The sequence below is a fragment of the Myodes glareolus genome, chromosome 7, assembly GCF_982192425.1.
Source record: "Myodes glareolus chromosome 7, mMyoGla1.1, whole genome shotgun sequence".
Taxonomy (NCBI): Eukaryota; Metazoa; Chordata; class Mammalia; order Rodentia; family Cricetidae; genus Myodes; species Myodes glareolus.
In genome coordinates, this window is record NC_142032.1 from 75326587 (window position 1) to 75347002 (window position 20416).

The window sequence follows — 20416 nt, forward strand, 5'->3', positions numbered from 1 at the left end:
CATCATCCTGTCTTGTTTGAATCATGTGCAGTAGAAACATAATGGGAATTAACTATTTCTCATTTGCAGAAATTTTTTAATGCCAAAAAATTCAGAAAAATGGATACCCCCCCAAAATAGTCATGCTAACCAGGGGTGCCCTACTCAAAATTCAGTCATACATAGTCATCCAACCTGTATCTCCAGAGTGACTATAGCATGTGTCTGGGTGACCTAAGGCTCTTTGTCCTCAGCACTTTTGATATGCAGGCGGAATAGTCTTTGTTGGGGTGGGGGCTGCCCTATGCTTAGTAAGATAGCAAGCATCACCCCAATCTAGCCTCTGTAGACATTGCTAAAAGCCCCCCAGGGGGCAAAGTTATCCTAACTGAAAAGTGATGCTCTATTCACGCTGTGAAAATAAACCAGTAAATGCCCCCTTTCTAAGGGACCACCATCTCTGTAATCCTTGTGCTCTGGCAAGCCCAGCATCCACCTGTGGCAGAAAGAAAGCTAACAGAGACCATGGCTGCATCCTCTATCCTTCAGGATAGCAGAAGGGAACAGCTTAGGATGTTTTCTCACCCTCTCAGTAAACACTCTATGCCTCCAAAGACTGTTCAAAAAGACCCACAGCATTTGATTTACAAACAAACCTTCCACACACCTGCCTCTGCTTCTCTTCCATCTCACATGAAATGCCACCTCTTTCTTGGGGGTCTAAAGCAATGAGGATGATGGTTTACATTCTTGCTGTCTGTTCTTTGGGAAGAGGATGTTATGTACCGAACTACACGTACTTCGAAGAAGCCACCAAGATCAAGAGCGCTGGCATTCAACCAACAGAAGGTTGAGGAGAGGGTGTGCGTATACCCTCCTCTCCCCACTCCCCAGTTAGGTCCTTCACTAGCAAAGTCCTAGTAGGACGCTTTAAGAACTTTCAGATGCAGGTTCTCATAGCTAGTCTCTAAAGAGGGGGACTATGCTCTCAGTGGAAGCCACCCTGATCAAAATCCTGGTCAGCTTCAACTTCATTTCTGAGTATGATTCTGTTCAAATTATTATCCTTGAAGCCCTCAGTGTCTTCATCTATAAAATAGAGAGCATCCTCTGTCTGGCCCAGGAAGCCACTGGAGCAATAATTGTTTTGACCTATATTAGCTACATGGAATTATATGTACCTCTAATGGCCTGGGATTTATCCAGTAGCCATCGGCTACAAACTGCAAGGATGAAACCACAGGGAACTCAGAGAAGAGAATCTGGAGAGACAGAGTTTCTTGGCCCTATGTCATGTGCTGGGGAACTGAGGTCAGGATTTCAGGGATTCATGAATGATAGCATTTGAATCTACATCCAAGACTGCCTCCCATGTCTATTCCTTAAACACAACTCAGTTGTCATTCACAGCAGATGGGTAAAGAGAATGGGAATCTTCCAGGTGGCCCAACTGAACTGTCCACCGAAGCATCATCTGTGAGTGATGGAGTCAGGACCCAAACACAGGCCTGCCCAATCCCAAGGTCTTCATCTCAATGGTACCATGCAGTTGTGATGCTGAACAGCATCTCTCTCACATTTGGGTCCAGATTCAAATCCCACGATCATAAAATAACCAACCCCATCCTCCATGAGGTCCACAGTCAGTCAGGGCTAGTGTCCTCCCTGTCCTGGATTGCTCCTTTTCTAAACTCTTTTGAAGAGACAGAGGTGGAGACCCTAGGCAACATAGCGAATGCCTTTGTGCCCCATCCTCAAACAAATGAAACATATTAACACTTGTGGAGGTTTGAATGAGAATGACCCCCATAGGCTCATATGTTTGAATACTTGGTCCCCAGTTAGTGGAACTGTTTCGGAAGCATGGGAGGTGTGGCCTTGAAGAAGCTGAGTCACTGGAGGCGGGCTTTAAAGTTTTGAAAGCCTATTGCCCAAAAATCCATGTCAGTTAGCTCTCTCTATCTCTCTCTCTATCTCTCTCTATCTATCTATCTTGAGCTTATAGTTCAGATGTAAGATATCAGCTACTGCTCCAAGGCCATGTCTGTCTGCCTAGTACCGAGCTTCCTCTCATTCCAATAAACTCTTTCTTCTATTATTGCCTTGGTCATGTTATCTTTTTTACTTTATTTAACATAACTTCTTTATTAATTATTTGGGAATTTCACATCATGCAATCCAATTCCACTTACTTCCCAGTACCCCCATATCCACCCTTCACTGTTACAGAATCCCCCCCCAAAAAAAAGAAAATTTCTAAAAACTTAAAATTGCCAGGCAGTGATGGTACATGCCTTTAATCTCTAACTCAAGAGGCAGAGGCAGGTGGATCTCTGTGAGTTCGAGGCTAGTTTGATCTACAAAAGCTAGTTCCAGGACAGGCTCCAAAGCTACAGAGAAACCCTGCATCGATAGATAGATAGATAAATAAATAAATAAATAAATAAATCGGAACCAAGTCAAACAAAACAAAATAAAACACTTTGCTGCTCCATCTTTCCCGCCTCTGCAACACCTCCTCATTCATCTTATTGGCACTGGTAGCCATGCTGTGTCACACAGTGTAGCCTTTTGTCCTATCAGCTCTACTTGCACATGTTCATTGCAATGAGTCATTGGTCTGGTTCAAGGTCTCTGGTTTCTAGTACACCATATCACTGGACCCTCTCTGAGACTTCTCTCAGATATCCTGTGGTTGCCCTGAGGCATGGAGAACCTGCAGGTAGAGTAGGCCAACCCAAGCCCTTGAATGTAGACCTGACTGGTAGTTGAGCTGGTCAGACCTGACTACTGGGGCCACCCCTTTCAGGTTCAGTGTGGAGCCAGTTCTCCTACACCCATGCCATCAGTGCCAGCTCTCCCATGACCATGGTGAGGGGTGGGGCCATCTCTCCCAAATGCAGGAAGCCAGCTCTCCCATGCCCAGGACATTGTGGCCAGCTTTCCCGTGAGGGTCAGGGTCAGTTCTCTTGCTGCAGTGTCCAGTGAGGAGCAGGGCTAGCTTTCCCAGGGCCAGCAAAGGGAAGAGCAGGCTCAACGTGGTTCTCAGATTTCATCATCCATGGTTCTTATGGCCCTTTGTGGTAGCACAGGTCAGGAACATCAACACAGATGCTGGATACAGTATGGCCATGGACCCAGACGTGGCTCTCAGCTACAGCTCTGGCCCAGATGTCATCATGAAACTCGGTGGCAGCACAGACAACCCAGATCAGCATGGCCCCAGCAGCAGCAGGGCGCTCAGACACCAACATGATCACATGTGGGAGCTCAGACCTTGTCATCCATGAGGCCTTTGATGGCAACATGGGCCACGGACATTAACAAATACCCTGGCTACAGTAGACCACAAGGTTGTGGTATCTTATGACAGTAATATAAAACTAACTAAAATAACTCCTTTTCCTGTTTGAAATTCCATGTTCTAAGGAAAACCAAGTGTAGGGTCTTTGAAAATGAGTCTGGTGAGTGTGAAGTTGAAATCATGGTAATGACCTCCAGAAGGGGCCAAAACCCAAGAAACAGGATTGCAGAAGATAGAAGAAAATGCTCAGCAACTTTCCCTTATAGTTTGTCTTAGTTTGAGTTTCTGTTGCTATGAAGAGACACCATAACCATTGCAATTCTCTTATAAAGGAAGGCATTTAATTGGGGCTGCCTTACAGTTCAGAGGTTCGGTCCATTATCATCATGCTGGGTTGCATTGTGGCCTACAGGCAGACATGGTTCTTGGTGCCCATATCAGAGGAGCAGCAGGTGGTCCAGTTCAAGAGGTTGTCCCACCAGGAGACAAAGCTCTGATAGGTGAATCTCAGATAGGCAAGGCCCTGAGGGCTTTGGCCCCAGAATGTCTTTTGCTACTGTTGTGCCTTGACACATTTGCTGCTGCCAATTTTTTTCTGGTATTAAACATGATGTGAATGGATGTGGGGAGATCCCCACTGCCTTTAATGTAGTGTGATTATCTCATGGAAACATCCTGTTCTACTGGGCACTTTACCTGTGAATTATTATGGAGATGATTTCCTCTTAGGCTTTACTGTTTAAAGTGTAGCCCATGCCCCTAATAAAACAGAAACTTGCAATGGTTAGAAAAATGAGAACGAAGTATGGCGCATATACACATTAGAGTACTACTCAGCGGTAAAAAACAATGACGTCTTGAATTTTGCATGCAAATGGATGAAAATAGAAAACACTATTCTGAGTGAGATAACCCAGACCCAAAAAGATGAATATGGTATGTACCCACTCATTAGTGGATTCTAGCCATAAACAAAGGATATTGACCTATAATTTGCGATCCTACAGAAGCTAAATAATAAGGTGAACCCAACGAAAGCCATATATAGATCCTCCTGGAAATTGGAAGCAGACAAGATCGCCGGGCAAAAGCTGGAAACATGGGGTTAGGAAGGAGTGGGGGGAAAGGGAGAGGGGGAGAGAGAAGGGAGAAGGGGAGGATTGGGGAGAGCTTGAGGGAGTTGGGTGGTTGAGATGGAGGAAGGGCAGATATGGGAGCAGGGAAGAAGATATCTTAATTAAGGGAGCCATTTTAGGGTTGTCAAGAGACTTGGCTCTAGAGGGGGTTCCAGGTGTCCATGGGGATGTCCCCAGCTAGGTCCTTGGACAGTAAAGAAGAGGGTGTCTGATCTGGCCTTGTCCCATAGCCACACTGATAAATATCTTGAATATCACCATTGAACCTTCATCCGGCGATGGATGGAGATAGAGACAGAGACCCACATCAGAGCACTGGACTGAGCTCCCAAGGTCCAGATGAAGAGCAGAAGGAGGGAGAAGATGAACAAGAAAGTCAGGACAGCGAGGGGTTGGTCCACCCACTGAGACAGTGTACCTGATCTAATGGGAGCTCACCAAAGCCAGATGGACTGGGACTGAATGAGCATGTGATCAAACCAAACACTCTGAATGTGGCTGACAATGGAGGCTGACTGAGAAACCAATGATAATGGCACTGGAATTTGTTTCTACTGCATGAACTGGCTTTTTGGGATCCTAGTCTAGTTGGATGCTCACCTTCCTAAGCCTGGATGGAGGGGGGAGGGCCTTGGACTTCCCACAGGGCAGGGTACCTTGACTTCTCTTAGGACTGGAGGGAAGTAGGAGGAGGGGAGGAGGTGGAAATTTTGAATGGTATTATTTATAAAACAATAAAAAGAGAGAAAAAATGAGAATGAGGAAGAGTCACCAGCTAGTTTCTCTTCAGGAGCCGGATAGACTGTGGCTAAGGTTAATGATTCAGAAAAACAATTGAGTCCCAGAAGCTAAGTTGGCTCAAGTTCTTTTAATCTTAACACTGAATGATGTGTTCACGGGTTTCGGTGTGCACCGTAGCTGAAACAAAGCTTTAACTATGACTTAAGGTTAAGTTAAAACGCTTTTGTTAATGGCTTCGAGGTGAAGAACCTGGGGAAACAATCTGAAGGTTAGAAGAGCACATGGTTGAGTGAGGGACTCACTGAGGTCAAGGAACAAGAACACAGCAGCCCAGTTATTATTAGTTGGCATACCTTTCTTGTTAGGATGGTTGGCAATCAAAGATGATTAACTCCTTGTGCTCATTTCTGCCCTCGGCTTTCTGATATGATTTAATAAAAAAAAAACTATGGATGAGTAGGTATGCACCCTGAGGACTTAAAATAGAGCTGACTGGTTGTTTCTCACATATACAAGTTTAGATTTCTGATTCCTTTGAGATTTTTTTATAAGATTGCCTTTTGTGACAAATAATAAAATAATTGATCCTTTCCTTGTAACCACAAAATGCAGCCTGCCAGCCAAAGAACTGGCTGAGAAAAATACCTCGCTCACTTGCACTCTGGTGACCGATAACAAGTTGTGTGGGTATGAATGTATGTGGGTTCATGGGACAACTTGTTTATTGCCTGTCATAAATAAAATATTTAATTATGTAAGGGAAATGAAGGTATACTGCCTTTTACTTTTATTCGCTGTAATCATTCACTTGAAAATAGAATGTAACCATAGTATAATTTTTATACTACTTGAGAGATTTTGCTGGGGTATATAAACTGTAAGGGAAAAGGAAAGTTAGAAGGAAGACATCATGAGAGACAGAAGGGATACATCTGGATAGAGGTAAGAAAAGAGCAGACAGAGAAAAGATGATAAAGGTGTGGGGGGTTCCCTTTTTCCCTGGCCCCAGAGAGTTAAGTTTTACTTCCTCAGATAGAAAAGTCAAGTTGAGTCAGCCGACTCCTGACTCTCCTCCAATCCCTCAGCTGCTAGAGACTGGTCCTCACAGCAGCAATACTTGGTGCTGGAGAAGGAGCTGAGATTTCTACATCTTGATCCACAGGCAGCAGGAGACTATGACACACTGGCAAGACCTAGGTTTCTGAGACCTCAAAGCCACCCCCACAGTGACACATCCTCCAACAAGCCCACACCTACGTGAACAAGGCCACATTTTCTAACTGTGTCACTCCCTATGGGCCAAACATTCAAACACATGAGTCCATGGGAGCCATACCTATTCAAACCACCACACCCCTATAGTATGAGTCTCCCAGAGAGAGATCTGGCCATCCTTTATACATCAACTAATTTCTGTTATTCAAATTAGGCAGAGTACAGAGGAGATACATGGTTTTTATCTAAATTTTTAAGAGGTATAATATTGAGTTAAAAGATAGCCTTTTGCTGATTAGTAGTGGCACACACCTTTAATCCCAGCACATGGAAGGCAGAAGCAGGTGAATCTCTGAGTTCGAGGCCAGCTTGGTCCACAGAGCAAGTTCTAGGACAGCCAGAAACCCTGTTTTGGAAAAAAAAATAGCCTTTTACTTTAGTTACCATATGTTAACTACATACCATGAGTTTCACTGTGACATTTTCAAAGATGCAGAAAGGTATTTTGCTTAGATTTACCTCCCCTCCCATTCTTTTTTTTTTTTTTTTTGAGATAGAATTTTTCTATGGAGCCCAGGCTGGTTTTGAACTTATAATCCTCCTGCTAACCTCCAAGATGCTGAAATTGCAGGCATGCTCCAACATACCTGGCTGGAAGTAAATTTCTGATATACAGTGAGTGAGTAGACTCACTACAAGAATTCTAAAATGACTTTATATTTTAGAATGATTTAACACCAGGAAGTCTATCAGTGCAATTCATCATAGCAATGGGTTAAAGAAAAAGTTTGTTATCTGTTTTGATGGGTGGCAGAAAAACAGTATAAAATTAAAAATTTTAAGCCTAAATTTGGTGAAGCACATAACCAATAACAAACCCTTTGATGTAAAAGTACAGTCTAAAGTTCACAGCCCAGAGGAGTGCTGCTGCCACCACTCTCCAGCGCTGGGGTTCTAGGTTTTTATTTATAGATTTCTGCTCTCAAATGAAACTTCAACTCAAAAAAACTACTAGAACAAATATTACCCAGTAGCACAGCTGGATAAAAGCTAAGTATACAAAATGCAAACCTTTCCTTTATAATAGTAATAAGAAAGTAAAAAACATGATGAGATAGTAGAACCCTCTCAAAACACAAAATACACACTCACAAAGACACACACATATACAAAGCATGCAAATACATACATATATACAAACATACATATTCATATACAAACACACACATACATATATACACACATGCACACATAAATACACATGTGTAGTGGGAGGCTGCTTGTTGCTTCCCAGCTGCCCAGCTAGCTTAGACCTGAAATAATTATAGATGACTCTTTATTTACCTATAGTTCTTAATTATACATTGCATTTTTAAATGAACTGCATAAACACCTTAGTGAAAAGCAGAAATATACATATAATAAATTAACCTTAAATTTGTATCAGTAAACAAGATCCATACCAATGCGAATCTCTATAGTATATCCTCTTTTAAATGTAAGCAAACATTTATAGACAATATTTGGGAATATGGGCATAGTTCTGTCCAAACTTCTTCCTGTTGTTTATTGGGCAAAGTAATTTTTGGGGGGTGTTCACAGTGACATTTCAGGGGATCTTGGTCCATCAAACCATATTAGCCTGGAATGCATCCACAGGTTCTCATCCTCTGTGGAAACAAAAAAGAACCTCTTTTTCAAAGTAACATATCCTTAGACCCAAGTCAAGATACCTTTATAATATACATGCTGGTTTAGCTTAGCAGCCTATATAATGAAATGTCTCTCTGTACTTAGCTTCTTCATAGTCAAAAAATTCAAAGAAAACACAATAATATACATAATCCAGAATCTCTGCGTATAGTCCATCTTTACATGGTTTATTTTTCTTTACTCCTTTTAATCTATGACTGTCTTTATTCTGTGTCTTTAAAGACTTTGTTTTCTAACGATTTACTTCCTTTTTTAACTCTGTATACTCTTTTTCTTCTCTCTCCCAAGCCTACGTACATTTATCCAACACTGTGACCCATTTAGAGTTTTTTTTTATGTCTGAATCTGTCCTTATTGCATTATCTAATTCTTTAGTGTCTTGAAGATCTTTTAAAATGGAAAACAGCTCGGCTGCAGTTGCCCTGGATGCTGGCTCCGCCTCTCTCCACTTTCAAAATGGTGGAGGTGCCATTACTGTCAGCTCTGGGGCCACCAGGTAGGAGTCACGCTCAGTACTTTAACTCTGAGAATGAGCGTGCAGCACATAAACCCTTTTTATTTGAGTAATAGCTAAATATGCCCTGCAGCACACTGCACAGCCTAGAAATATCTCTGTGTATGGAGGCAGGAATCTGCCATGCTCTCCTGCTACCAGTGAATCAGGAAAACCTCCCTTAAGGGAGCTACAGTACGCTGCCAGCCAGAAAAAAAAAAAAATGAGGCTAAACTTTGTTTTCCTGTGTCTAGAGTTATTTTTTAAGATTTTTTTTTAGGTTTTAGCGATCCTAGCGACCTCCTTAGCGATCAGGGAAATGCAAATCAAAACAACTTTGAGATATCATCTTACACCTGTCAGAATAGCCAAACTCAAAAACGCCAATGATAGCCTATGCTGGAGAGGATGTGGAATGAGGGGAACACTCATCCATTGTTGGTGGGAATGCAAACTTGTGCAGCCACTGTGGAAATCAGTGTGGCGGTTTCTCAGGAAACTGGGAGTCAACCTCCCTCAGGACCCAGCAATTCCACTCTTGGGAATATACCCAAGAGATGCTCTATCATACCACAAAAGCATTTGTTCAACTATGTTCATAGCAGCACTATTTGTAATAGCCAGAACCTGGAAACAACCTAGGTGCCCCTCAATAGAAGAATGGTTAATAAAGGTGTGGAACATATACACATTAGAGTTTTACTCAGCGGTAAAAGACAATGACATCTTGAATTTTGCATGCAAATGGATGGAAATAGAAAACGCCTTACTAAGTGAGGTAAGCCAGACCCAAAAAGAGGAATATGGTATGTATTCACTCATATGTGGATTCTAACCATAATTAAAGGTCTTTGAGCCTATTATTCATGATCCTAGAGAAGCTAAATAAGAAGGTGAACCTGTTGAAAATCATGTAGCTATCTGCCTGGAGATTGGAAATAGACAAGAGTCCCAGGTAACCTTGGGTGCATGGGGGGGTGGGAGGGTTGTTGGAAGGGGAGAGGGTTAGAGAGAAGGGAGTAGGGGAGGAATGGGGAAAGCTAGGTGGACTGGGATGGGGGGAGGGAGGAAGGATGGATATGAGATCAGGGAAGAATACATCTCAACTAAGGGAGTCATTTTAGGGTTTACAGGAGACTTGATTATAAATGGGATCCCAGGTCCAAGGAGAGATCCCCAGACTGTTCTCTAGACAGAGGAGAAGGTGCCTGAACCGGCCTTGGCCTATAACCATACTGATGAAGATTTTGCTTATCACCATAGATCCTTCATCTGACGATGGATGGCGATACAGATGGAGACCCACATTGGAGCACCGGACTGAGCCCCCCATGGTCCAAATGAGGGGCAGAAAAAGGAAGAACATGAAAAAAAACTCAGGACCGCGAGGGGTGCGATCACCCACTGATACAAGGGGACTGATCTAATGAGAGTTCACCAAGGCCAGTTGGACTGGGACTGAATGAGCATGTGATCCAACCAGATTTTCTGAATGTGGCCGGATCTCTGAATGTGGCTGGTTCGGAGCCTTTCTGAAAAGTCACTGACAATGACACTGGGACTTGTTTCTTCTGCATATGCTGGATTTTTTGGGATCCAGTCTGTTCGGATACTCACCTTCAGGGACCTGGAAGGAGTGGGGAGGAACTTGAACTTCCCACAGGGCTGGAAGCCCTGACTGCTCTTAGAGATGAAGAGGGAGGAGGAGGGGGAGGGGGGAGTGGGAGGGTGTTGGGAGGAGGGGCGGAAATGAAAACTTTCATAATTTAATAAACTTTAAAAAAAAAAAGATTTTTTTTTTTTAGGTTTTAGGTAGATTTAGTCCACCACGTTGGTGCACCAAAAACATGCAAATACATACGTATATACAAACACATATATTCATGCACAAATACACACATACATATACACACACTTGTATACAAACGCACACATACATATATATATACACATGCATACATAAACACACATGCACACACAAACACTGAGAAACACACATATACACATATACACATCAGTATATACATGCTCATACACAAACACACAGAGACATTACACACACACAAAGTTCCCTGGTGCTATCGCATAGCCTGAGTGGTTTTGTTGCCTTTACCTTTCCATCTTTGCTGCCCTTTGCCCTTTGCCCTTGCTTTGGCCTTTGCCTTGCAGTACTGGGACTGAACCTAGGACTGTACTTATACTAGGCAAATACTCTACCACTAAACTCCACACAGTTCTGATACTATCCCAATTTATAAATCACTGCTCATATAAATTCTTTTAACATCTGCATCTACCTCTCATTGCTACACGAGCTTAGGAATTGTCTGGCTCGTGTCCCAGCTCCCCTGCCACTGCAAAGGAATCTCACTAGAGACGGCTGCATTGCCTGACTGCCTACAAGCTTGGAAAAAGATGGATAAAGCCCTAAATCAAACCCAGTCCACTCTCTTCCATGATATTTTACTACTTTCACTGGAGGATTTTAAATGCCAAAAAAAAATGTATTCAAAATGCCCTTTGACAGAAAGGACATAATTCGCAAATGCCACCGAGATTAGAACAATATGCGATTGTTTTTCTCATGGCCCTTTAATTGTTTTTGTGAAATAAGAGTCTACAGGGTAGAACAAATGGACCATCCTCTTCCATCATGACAAATTGCTGGCAATTAGTGCCTTTCAGCAGTCATTATGCCTTTTCTGAGACAATAAAACCCAGTGGCTGTGATGCCTGGCTGCAGACCGCCAGACATCTCTGTAAACTCCCCAAAGTGTCAGCTGAAATCTGGGCACGGGTTTGCAATTATAATGAAAAAACATTTGAATGTGAAACTCTCTACCTTCCACCATCTGGACAAGATTCTTCATTAAATGTGTTCCTGGCACTGAAGGATCTCAAGATAATTTGTTTGGGAGAGAAGAGATAAACCCGTGGCTCATACACCTGGCTGCACAGGCTTCTCATCCTTCATTTAACAGCAGCCTGATGAACAGGAGAGAAGTTTAGATGTCTCTTTCTGGGACATCCGAAGAGGTAGGCTAGAGAGATGAGGACTATGAAGGGGGGCAGGCGTTCTCAGAGGCGACAAAGAGTTAATAAACATTGTCACTCTAGGAATAACAAGTCCAAGAAGAGATCAGGATAAAGCTGTCAAGAGATAAGCATCAAGCTTTCATGATTCCCACAATCCTACCCCCACTGATTCTTTCCAAGTCAATACCACCTTCTTCAAAGAAAGGAAGGACACCCTCAGCACACAGAGAAAGACCACTTCAGATCACAGAAATCTAAATCCCTCTTTGCTTCCTTTTCAGGGGTGTAGATAAGATGTAGAGTTTTAATGGAGGTTCATGGCTTTTTCTTTGGAGAAAAATCACTTCTTTTCTACTTCTCAAAAGGCAAGTTCTGACAGATAGGTAGTACATTGTCTTGCTCTCATTGTGAGACCATGAATTTCCCATGAACAATTATGCTTGCCCCCTCTCCCCCTTCTCTACTTTCCCCTCACACACACACACACCTTAGCCACAATGTCTAGACCAGCATAGACTGACAGAAGCCTACGGTGCTCACTGTTCCCCAGGAAGCCCCTCAATGAGAGGAGTCACCCTCCATCACAGAACTTTTCCTACCAATGAGGGTAAAGGCAGGAAGCTTCCCTTGTCAGATGGGCAGTCAGTCAGCTGCAGCAGACCTGTCTTCACTGCCCCTCCTTCCTTCTCCCAATTCAGGAAGAACCAGACTGGGGAAAGGAGCATGTGTCCCCAAGAAGAAATCACCTGCTCTGAAATGCACACATAATGTAGGCCCTGGAATCAGACTCACAGGGTAGAGAAGGAGGAAGAGTTCAACAACTACAGATTTGAGCTTTACCCTGAAGTAGGAAAGGTAAAAAAAGTAAGAAAAAGTTCGGAAGTTGGCCCTGTATTATTAAGGGACAGGAAAGGAAATTGACAAAGTATGGTTGGAGGCGAAGACAGAAAAGCTATTTCTTGTTCATGTCTCCAGCTCATTTCTATTTTTTTAGAGTATTTTTCCACAAAACAAAGACAGCACAGGAAAACAAAATGGCCATCAAAGGGCTGCAAAATATAAATAAGTCCCTCTGGAAGAAGCACATGGGCACTTGAGGTCACTGCAGAAAGGAGGGTGAAGCACGTCCCACCCAAAAGACTTCAGGCAGGCAAGGCTAGCCCTGAGAGGCCACACCGCCCCAAGGAGCAAAAGATCAAAAACAGAGAGCAAAGAATTGGGGAGACTCCCCCAAGAAAAGTATTCCAAATTACTCTACCAAAACTAACTAGGGAGTGTCAGAAGCACTGAGGGAGGTCGAGTTGTTGTTGTTGTTGCTATTGTTCAATTAATTCTAATTTTAAGTTTATGTCTGTGTAAGGGAAGTATATATATGTGTGTGTATATATATGTGTATGTGTGTGTGTGTGTGTGTGTGTGTGTGTATGTGTGTGTGTGTGCCTGTCTCCATGGAAGCCAGAAGAAGAAGAGTTCTCTGGAGCCAGAGTTACACACAGTTGTAGACAGCCCAACGTGGGTATTGTGAACCAAACTTAGGTTGTCTGGAACAGTGCTCAGTCTTAGAGAGTCCCAAAGAGAACGTTTGAGACTGATGGAAATATTGTCCATTGTAATAAGGATGATGTAATACAATAGACTGTACACCTAAAATGTGTGGTTTCATCACATCTAGAATCATATGGGTTCGTGTGTGTGTATGTGTGTAGATGCATATGTGTATTTGGGTACATATGTTCAAGTGAGCACATGTATGTAGAGCCCAGAGATCAACCTTGGGTGTCATTCCTCAGGTGTTGTTCTCACCCTGGTTTTTTAAGACAGGGTTGCTGTGGGAAAATGGTCTCTACCCTGTCAATTGTATTTTAATAAAATTCTGATTGGCCAGTAGCCAGGCAGAAAGTAGAGGCCAGGCAATGAGAACAGAATTCTGGGAGAGGAAAGAGTCAGTCTACAGTCATCATCCAGACAGAGAGGAAGCAAGATGTGACTGCCTTGCGGAAAAAGGTACCAAGCCATGAGCCATGTGGCTAGCACAGACAAGTATTAATTTAAGTTTTAAGTTTTAAGAGTTAATAAGAAGCCTGAACTAATAGGCCAATCAGTTTATAATTAATGTAGACCTCTGTGTGTTTCTTTGGGGCTGAATGACTGTGAGACCAGGCAGGACAGAAACCCCAGTCAACACAGAATCTTTCCTGACCTAGGGGTTAGAGGTAAGTGTAACCACACCTGACTGTTTTTATGTTATTGGGGTCTGAGTGAAATCCTCAATTTTGCAAGGCAAGTTCTATTCTGGCTGAAGTTATCTCCTGACCTCCTGAAGTTTATTTAAAAGAGAAACTTAAGAGGCATATTACCCATATGACAGGCTTGGGTCTTAGGTAATTCTTGATTCAAACAGTTTCCATAAAATACAAATATATAGGACAAGGTAGAAATGTGATCATTAGCTGGCTATTCCATAAATTAAGGTATGTTTGCTGATCTGGGTGGGGCAGTGATGATCCTGTGTTACATTCAGAAGGGAAGCTATTATGTCTTAGTGAGTCTTCCTAAAATATTTACAAATGACGGCCAACAAGATGGCTCAGTGGGTAAAGGCAGGTGTCCCCAAGCCTGACAACTTGAACTCAATCCCCAAGAATCATGTGATAGAGGGAGAGAATCAACCACTGCAGGTTGTCCTGACCTCCACTCGTGCTCTGTGTTTTGCGCATAGCCATGCACACAAAAATGCATGCATACATGCATGCATGCATGCATACATACACACATAAAATGTACTTAAAACTAAAACTTTTGCAAATGAAAGTAAACGATATCTGGGTTCAGTGCAAAATAACTCAGGAGACAAAGGTAATAAATGGAAGTATAGAGAGCAATAAGATTTACCACAAGTTAATAACCACATGAAGCATAGATGAGGTTCATTATATTCTTCCCTTATTTTTTATGTCTGGAATTTTCCATATTAAAAACTTAAAAGCAATTGCATGTTGATATAAAGACCAAGAGAAAATTCAATAACATTAAATCAATAGTGGTTTTTAGAATTTGAATTCATTTCCGTTTTTTCTTTATAATTGTATGTGTCTCCAAAACATTTTTTTGGAAAATAAAACTTGGTATTATTTTTACTCTTTTAATCTTGCCTATCCTTTAAGATATGATTCCAGTCCTCTCCCCTCCAAAGCAAGCCCCCCCCCCACACACACACACCAGCAGCTTCTCCCTGCCCAATGCTGGCATCTTCACACACCTGGGAAATTAGGTCCTCTCCTCAGCACTCAGTGTGCTTTCCTCTTGGTGATTTGATATCACACGCTCATCTCTAGGCATACTCTCAGGTTTAACACTGCCAGAAAGTTTCATGGACCTCAGAGAAGTCACTAGCTGCACACTTCTAGCTTACTAAAGTGAAAGGTTGGCATTAACCAAAAGAAAGTGAACCTGGTCTTCCAATATGCCTTGACCTTGGTCGTCCCAGCCCCAGGGCTGTGAACAAGGAATTTCTGTTGCTTATAAACAAGCCAGCCCAAGGTATTTGGCTGACGCAGCACAACAAACAGAGGTACAGTTAACACAAACCACGAGGTATCACCCAAGGACCCAGGTGAGCACACTTCTACCCAACAGGACCCCTAGGGACTTGGAGGTTAGTGGCGAAGTCAAGGGTCAATTCTTTCTTGGGGCAAGGTTAAACCAGTCTATATAGATGTTTTCCTGCCAGGCGGTGGTGGCACATGTCTTTAATCCCAGCACTTGGAAGGCAAAGACAGGCGGATCTCTGTGAATTCAAGGCCAAACTGGTCTATAAAGTGAGTTCCAGGACAGCCAGGCTTACACAGAGAAAACCTGTCTCAAGAAAAAAAAAAAAAAAAAAGTTTTATCTGGATTTCAAGTCCTTAAGAGCAGGAAATTAATGAAGGTGTCCATCCTACAGAGGACAGTGTTTCCTTGAGAACTTTGCCCCAATGCTTGCTGAAAGAAGGCCAAAGGCCAACTATGTCTTCTGGAAGAAGAGGGGCAATGGTAGGCATGAACCCAAAGACCAACAAGACTTGGAAGAAAGTAGAAAGAGAACTGAGCAATAGGAAACTTAAGGAAAGAATTCAAATGCAGGTGGAGCAATGCTGCTTGAAGTGAGGTCTGCAAACCAGCTTCAACCCTACCCGGGAGCTCATTGTGGATACGAAGACTAGGACCCATCTCATAAGAGACTCAGGAGGAGTGGGATAAGACGGAGAGTGTGTGATTTTGTAAGTCATCTGGACGGTTCTGGTCCACATTAGCATTGAAAGGTCAAGAGAAGTGGATAGTTATTAAGGGAGAGTCAGTTCTTCTGGGACGTGGCTGTTAGCAGACTCTCTTGCCTCAGTGGATGGCCCCACACTGTTGTACACATGGGCAAGGCTAATCGGATTCAATGGGCTGTCAATAACAACAAGAATTAGAAAACATGAAATTGGAAGGGAGATTGGTAGGAGCGCATGGGAAGCTGGAGTGAGATGATGATGGATGGATGGCCTGATACAATGTATAAATGCATGAAGTTTTCGAAGAAAAATACATTTCTAAGGTGAGTATTCTGGAACTGTCCATGGAAGGAGTAGAAGGATATGGGAAGTCGATAGGCTTTAGGGAAGGTTCCAAAGGACAGTACATTCTATTTCCTCCTGTAATACTTCTGGTGTCAAACTTGGGGTTGGTCCCTCATATCAACTAGAGATCCTGAAACTTAGTCTGATTCTAACACTCTCCATCCAGAGTTACCGACAGGCTCCACATGTCTTAGGACTCAACCCGCAAGTCTGCCCTGGGCTCAGATACCAGTTTTAAGTTTTGGTTCCCAGGTCGCTCACACTTCTGTACAAATTAGCCACCAGGTATGGGTTCTCATGAGCCTTCCTCAGGTAAAACAGTCATTCCCTCAGCTCACCAGGAATACAGCTCAACTAGATTTACTGGTTTATTTTAAGAGATGCAATCCAGGCACAGCCAAATGGAAGGAATGTGCAGGGCAAGGTCCTGGAGACCATGGAATTCCCATTACTTTCCCCGAACCACCTTCTAGGTACCTTCATGTCTAAACTCCATTTTTCAGAATTTTTAATGGAGGCTTTTATCAGGCAAATATGATTAATAAAAAAAACCACTGTTAATTAAACTCAACCTGCAACTTTTGCATAGGAGAAAAGGAATCAATGAAAATCTCAACCTTCCAATCCTGCTCCAGTCCTACTTGTGACCAGCCCTCTGCTTGAAGCTACTAGGATCCCCCAGCCACAAGTCCCCTTATTAGTTCACAGAGGACAGTCATCATTCCAGCCATTCCAAGAAATTTAGGAGTTCTATGACAAAAACTAAAGGAAAATGTGTATGTCTTTTTATAGCACTGGGACCCATAAAGAATAGGTCGCATAGTGAGACACAGGGCCCCTTAAAGATAGGGACATCCGTGAGATTCTAGTCCATGACTCAGCTTCACTCGGGCATCTGAAGCCCCAGGAATAAATAAAGCTGTTAGTCGGCATGGCTAGACTCAAGTGAAAAGCAGGGGCAGAGATGTGTTAACCCATACAGAGCTAATAGGGCTGGAGGAGTGGCTCCATGGTTTAAGTGAATTGTACTGCTCTTGCAGAAGACCCAAGTTCAATTCTGATCACTCATGTCACCTGTAACTCCAGGAGAGTCAAGGATCCCACCAGTACCTGTATTCACATGTACAAATCCACACCCCAGACACACACACACATGCACAGTTAAAACCTAGAATGTTTAATTTAAAAGGAGAACAGAGACCGTATCAAGGTCTTTTAACTTCCACAATGAATCTTGCTACCCAATAACTCCATCAAGGTCTCTGCTGTGTCTCCTGGGAACCAAAATAGGCTCCCAGCAAATATAAGACTCTGATCTCCCAAATCAGCAACAGAATACAAATCACAGGTAAATCAACTTAGTATTATTTATGAAAAATTAACGTGCAATGTTATATAAATTGCAAACCACTATCGGGCTTGAATTTATGGCTTGGTTTAACAGCTCAGTCCTCTCTCTCCTCAGGTTCTCATTTTCATCCTGTTTGTTGGGAAGAAATGGATGGGAGTGGGGCAATTTCCATAACAATGATCTCTCATCCTGAAGATGCTCTTAATCAATGAGCTGACAGCATAATGTAGGCTTGTTAGAGCCTTCAAAAACAATAAGCCCTAGCCAGAGATGGGACTCTGCCCGGGCTGCAATCAAGGAAACTACAGACCATAAAATGGAAACAACAACAACAACAGAGGCTACAGCCAACGCTCTTCTACAAGAACTGTATAGAGGTGTAGTTGGCATTTTGCAGCCCATCACCAACTTTGCATGCAAAGCAGGTCTCTCACTTATTTTGATTCTTAGACAAACAAAAATGAACAAGGACTCTGATGTTTTTGATGAAACGGTCGAAGACATTCATTCAAATGGTTATGTTTTCTAAAGAGGAAGAATCAGTCAATCACGGCAGGATAAACAAACATCCCAAAGCTCGTTAGATGAAAACAGCAACCAGTTCTTTCTTGTGGGGTGGGGAGGACTTTGCTGCCGTAGCTGCTTTTCTCATGACTGTGACAGAATTTCGGACAGAAGGAACTTAGAGGAGCAAGGGTTTATGTGAGCTTGAGGTCTGAAGGGCTAATGAGTAACACGGAGGAGAAAGCATGATGGTGGAGTGCAGAGCTGGGTCCTGGAGGCATAGGGAACCCAGGCAGAAGCACATTCTGTCAATAACCCTCAAGGCCACTCCTTTCAGCCAAGCCCCACCTCCTAAAGCTCCACAGCCTCTCCAGGTAACGTCACAGGCAGATAGAGGACAAGAGGTCACCCACATGAGCCTCTAGGACACATTTCACCTTCAAAAGATAACAGGACCAGATGGCTCAGAGGTTAAGAGCACTGACTGCTCTTCCATAGGTCCTGAGTTCAATTTGCAGCAACCACATGGTGGCTCACAACCATCTATAATGAGATCTGGCCTGCAGAATAATAAATAAACCTTTTTAAAAAAAAAGCAGGTGGCTGTGTCCTATCCAGGCTCAGTAATCTGACATTCTCCTTGAACCACTGGCTCAGTCTAGGAACAGCCCTCTGGTGACTGAAGCCTAAGAAGAAGAAATGTACAGGACACTTGCCCTTGGCTTGGACATGACACTCTGACTTCTACCTCATTCTTGGTGACAAAGGAAAGCATAGAGATAAACCGAAGCCAAGGGGGAAGAAAAGTGTGCCCTCCCTTTTTAGAAGAAATCCGAAGTCATATGATGAAATATGTGGAGACAGGAAGGAGTTCAATCATTTTCCCAGTTGTTCATGTTAACTGAAGCATCATGGGATTAAACCCAGCTCTTTTTAGAATACTACTGGGCCAGGTAGCTCATTTGCCTAGCGTATACTGGGTCTGACCACAGCACAACAAAAAGTAAAAATAAATATATTGGAAATATCCCCTTGAAATTAACAAGACTGACTTGCTCCAAGCTCCTCTTTCCAGCATTTTCTCCATCGATGCCCCATCTTAACCAATCCCTCCACTGAAATCACTCTGCAAGTCACTAGTGTCCGGAACAATCTATGCATTGATCAGGGTTCTCAAGAACAGAACCAACAGAAATAATACATGTTAAGTGTGGAGGGCCACAACCACATTCTCCATTGCTTCAAGGGACAAAGGTAGAGATTGACCTCTGTGACCTCAAGGTGTGGTGGTACACGCCTTAGGTCCCAATGCCTGGGAGGCAGAGACAGGCAGATCTCTGAGTCAAGGTGTTATAGCACAGGCCTTTAATCCCAGCGCATGTGCTTGGTAACTTACTACTGCTGCGTCCCTGCCTACTTCCGAGGCATCATCTGGGATAATGGGCAGCGGACCAATCCAAGAGTGACACGTCAGAAGCAAGGACTGTTTCCTTTCTAAGGGCTGGGTCCCCCTCATTCTGGGTCTCCACCATGTAAGCTTATGCTCTCCCTCTCAAGACGCATTAAAGCTTTTCTGCAGAAGGATCCTAAGTGTCCTGCGTTGTTCTTGCGGGCGAGACGGTAGCGCGGGACAGTTAAGGAGAACTTATTAGACTGGCTCAGGTGACATTGTGGTAATAGTCCATCAATGACTGCCTTGCACCAGAGAAGCCGATAACTGAATATGTGCTCAGTGCATGAAGTTGGAAGACTCAGCCGTCCCAGTCTGGTGCCAAAGGCCCAGGGGACTCTTGGAGAGCTATTCTGCATGCCAAAGAAGCTGATTCCACCATCAGCAAAGGAATCACCCTCAAAAGCAATAGGATAGCCTGGCCAGCAAGCCTGAAAGGTCAAGTGGACGAAACAGCAAAAAAGCTTCCTTCTTCCGCATCTTTTATCAGTACCCCATCAGAAGGTATCGCCCACATTTAAGGTGGGCCTTCCCATATCAATGAAAGCAGTGGACACTCCCCATGGACTTGCCCACAGGCCACCCTGACTTAGGCAATCCTTCACTAAGGCTCTCTTCCTAGGTGGCTCTAGGTTGCATCAAGTTACTAATTATAACTAATCAGCACATCCATAACCCAATGCCCTGTTCTTAAAACTAACCAGCACACCCCACAATCCAATACCTTTTCCTTACTGGGCATGGTAGTCTTCAAGGTCCAACAGCATTGACAGAGCCTAGAAACTTAGTAAGGCAGATTTTAGGTTCCCATCTAAGACAGTGGCTCAGAAACTCGGTAGGTGTGGCCTAATCACCTAGCGACTATATTTTCATGAGCTCTCTTGTGCTTCACG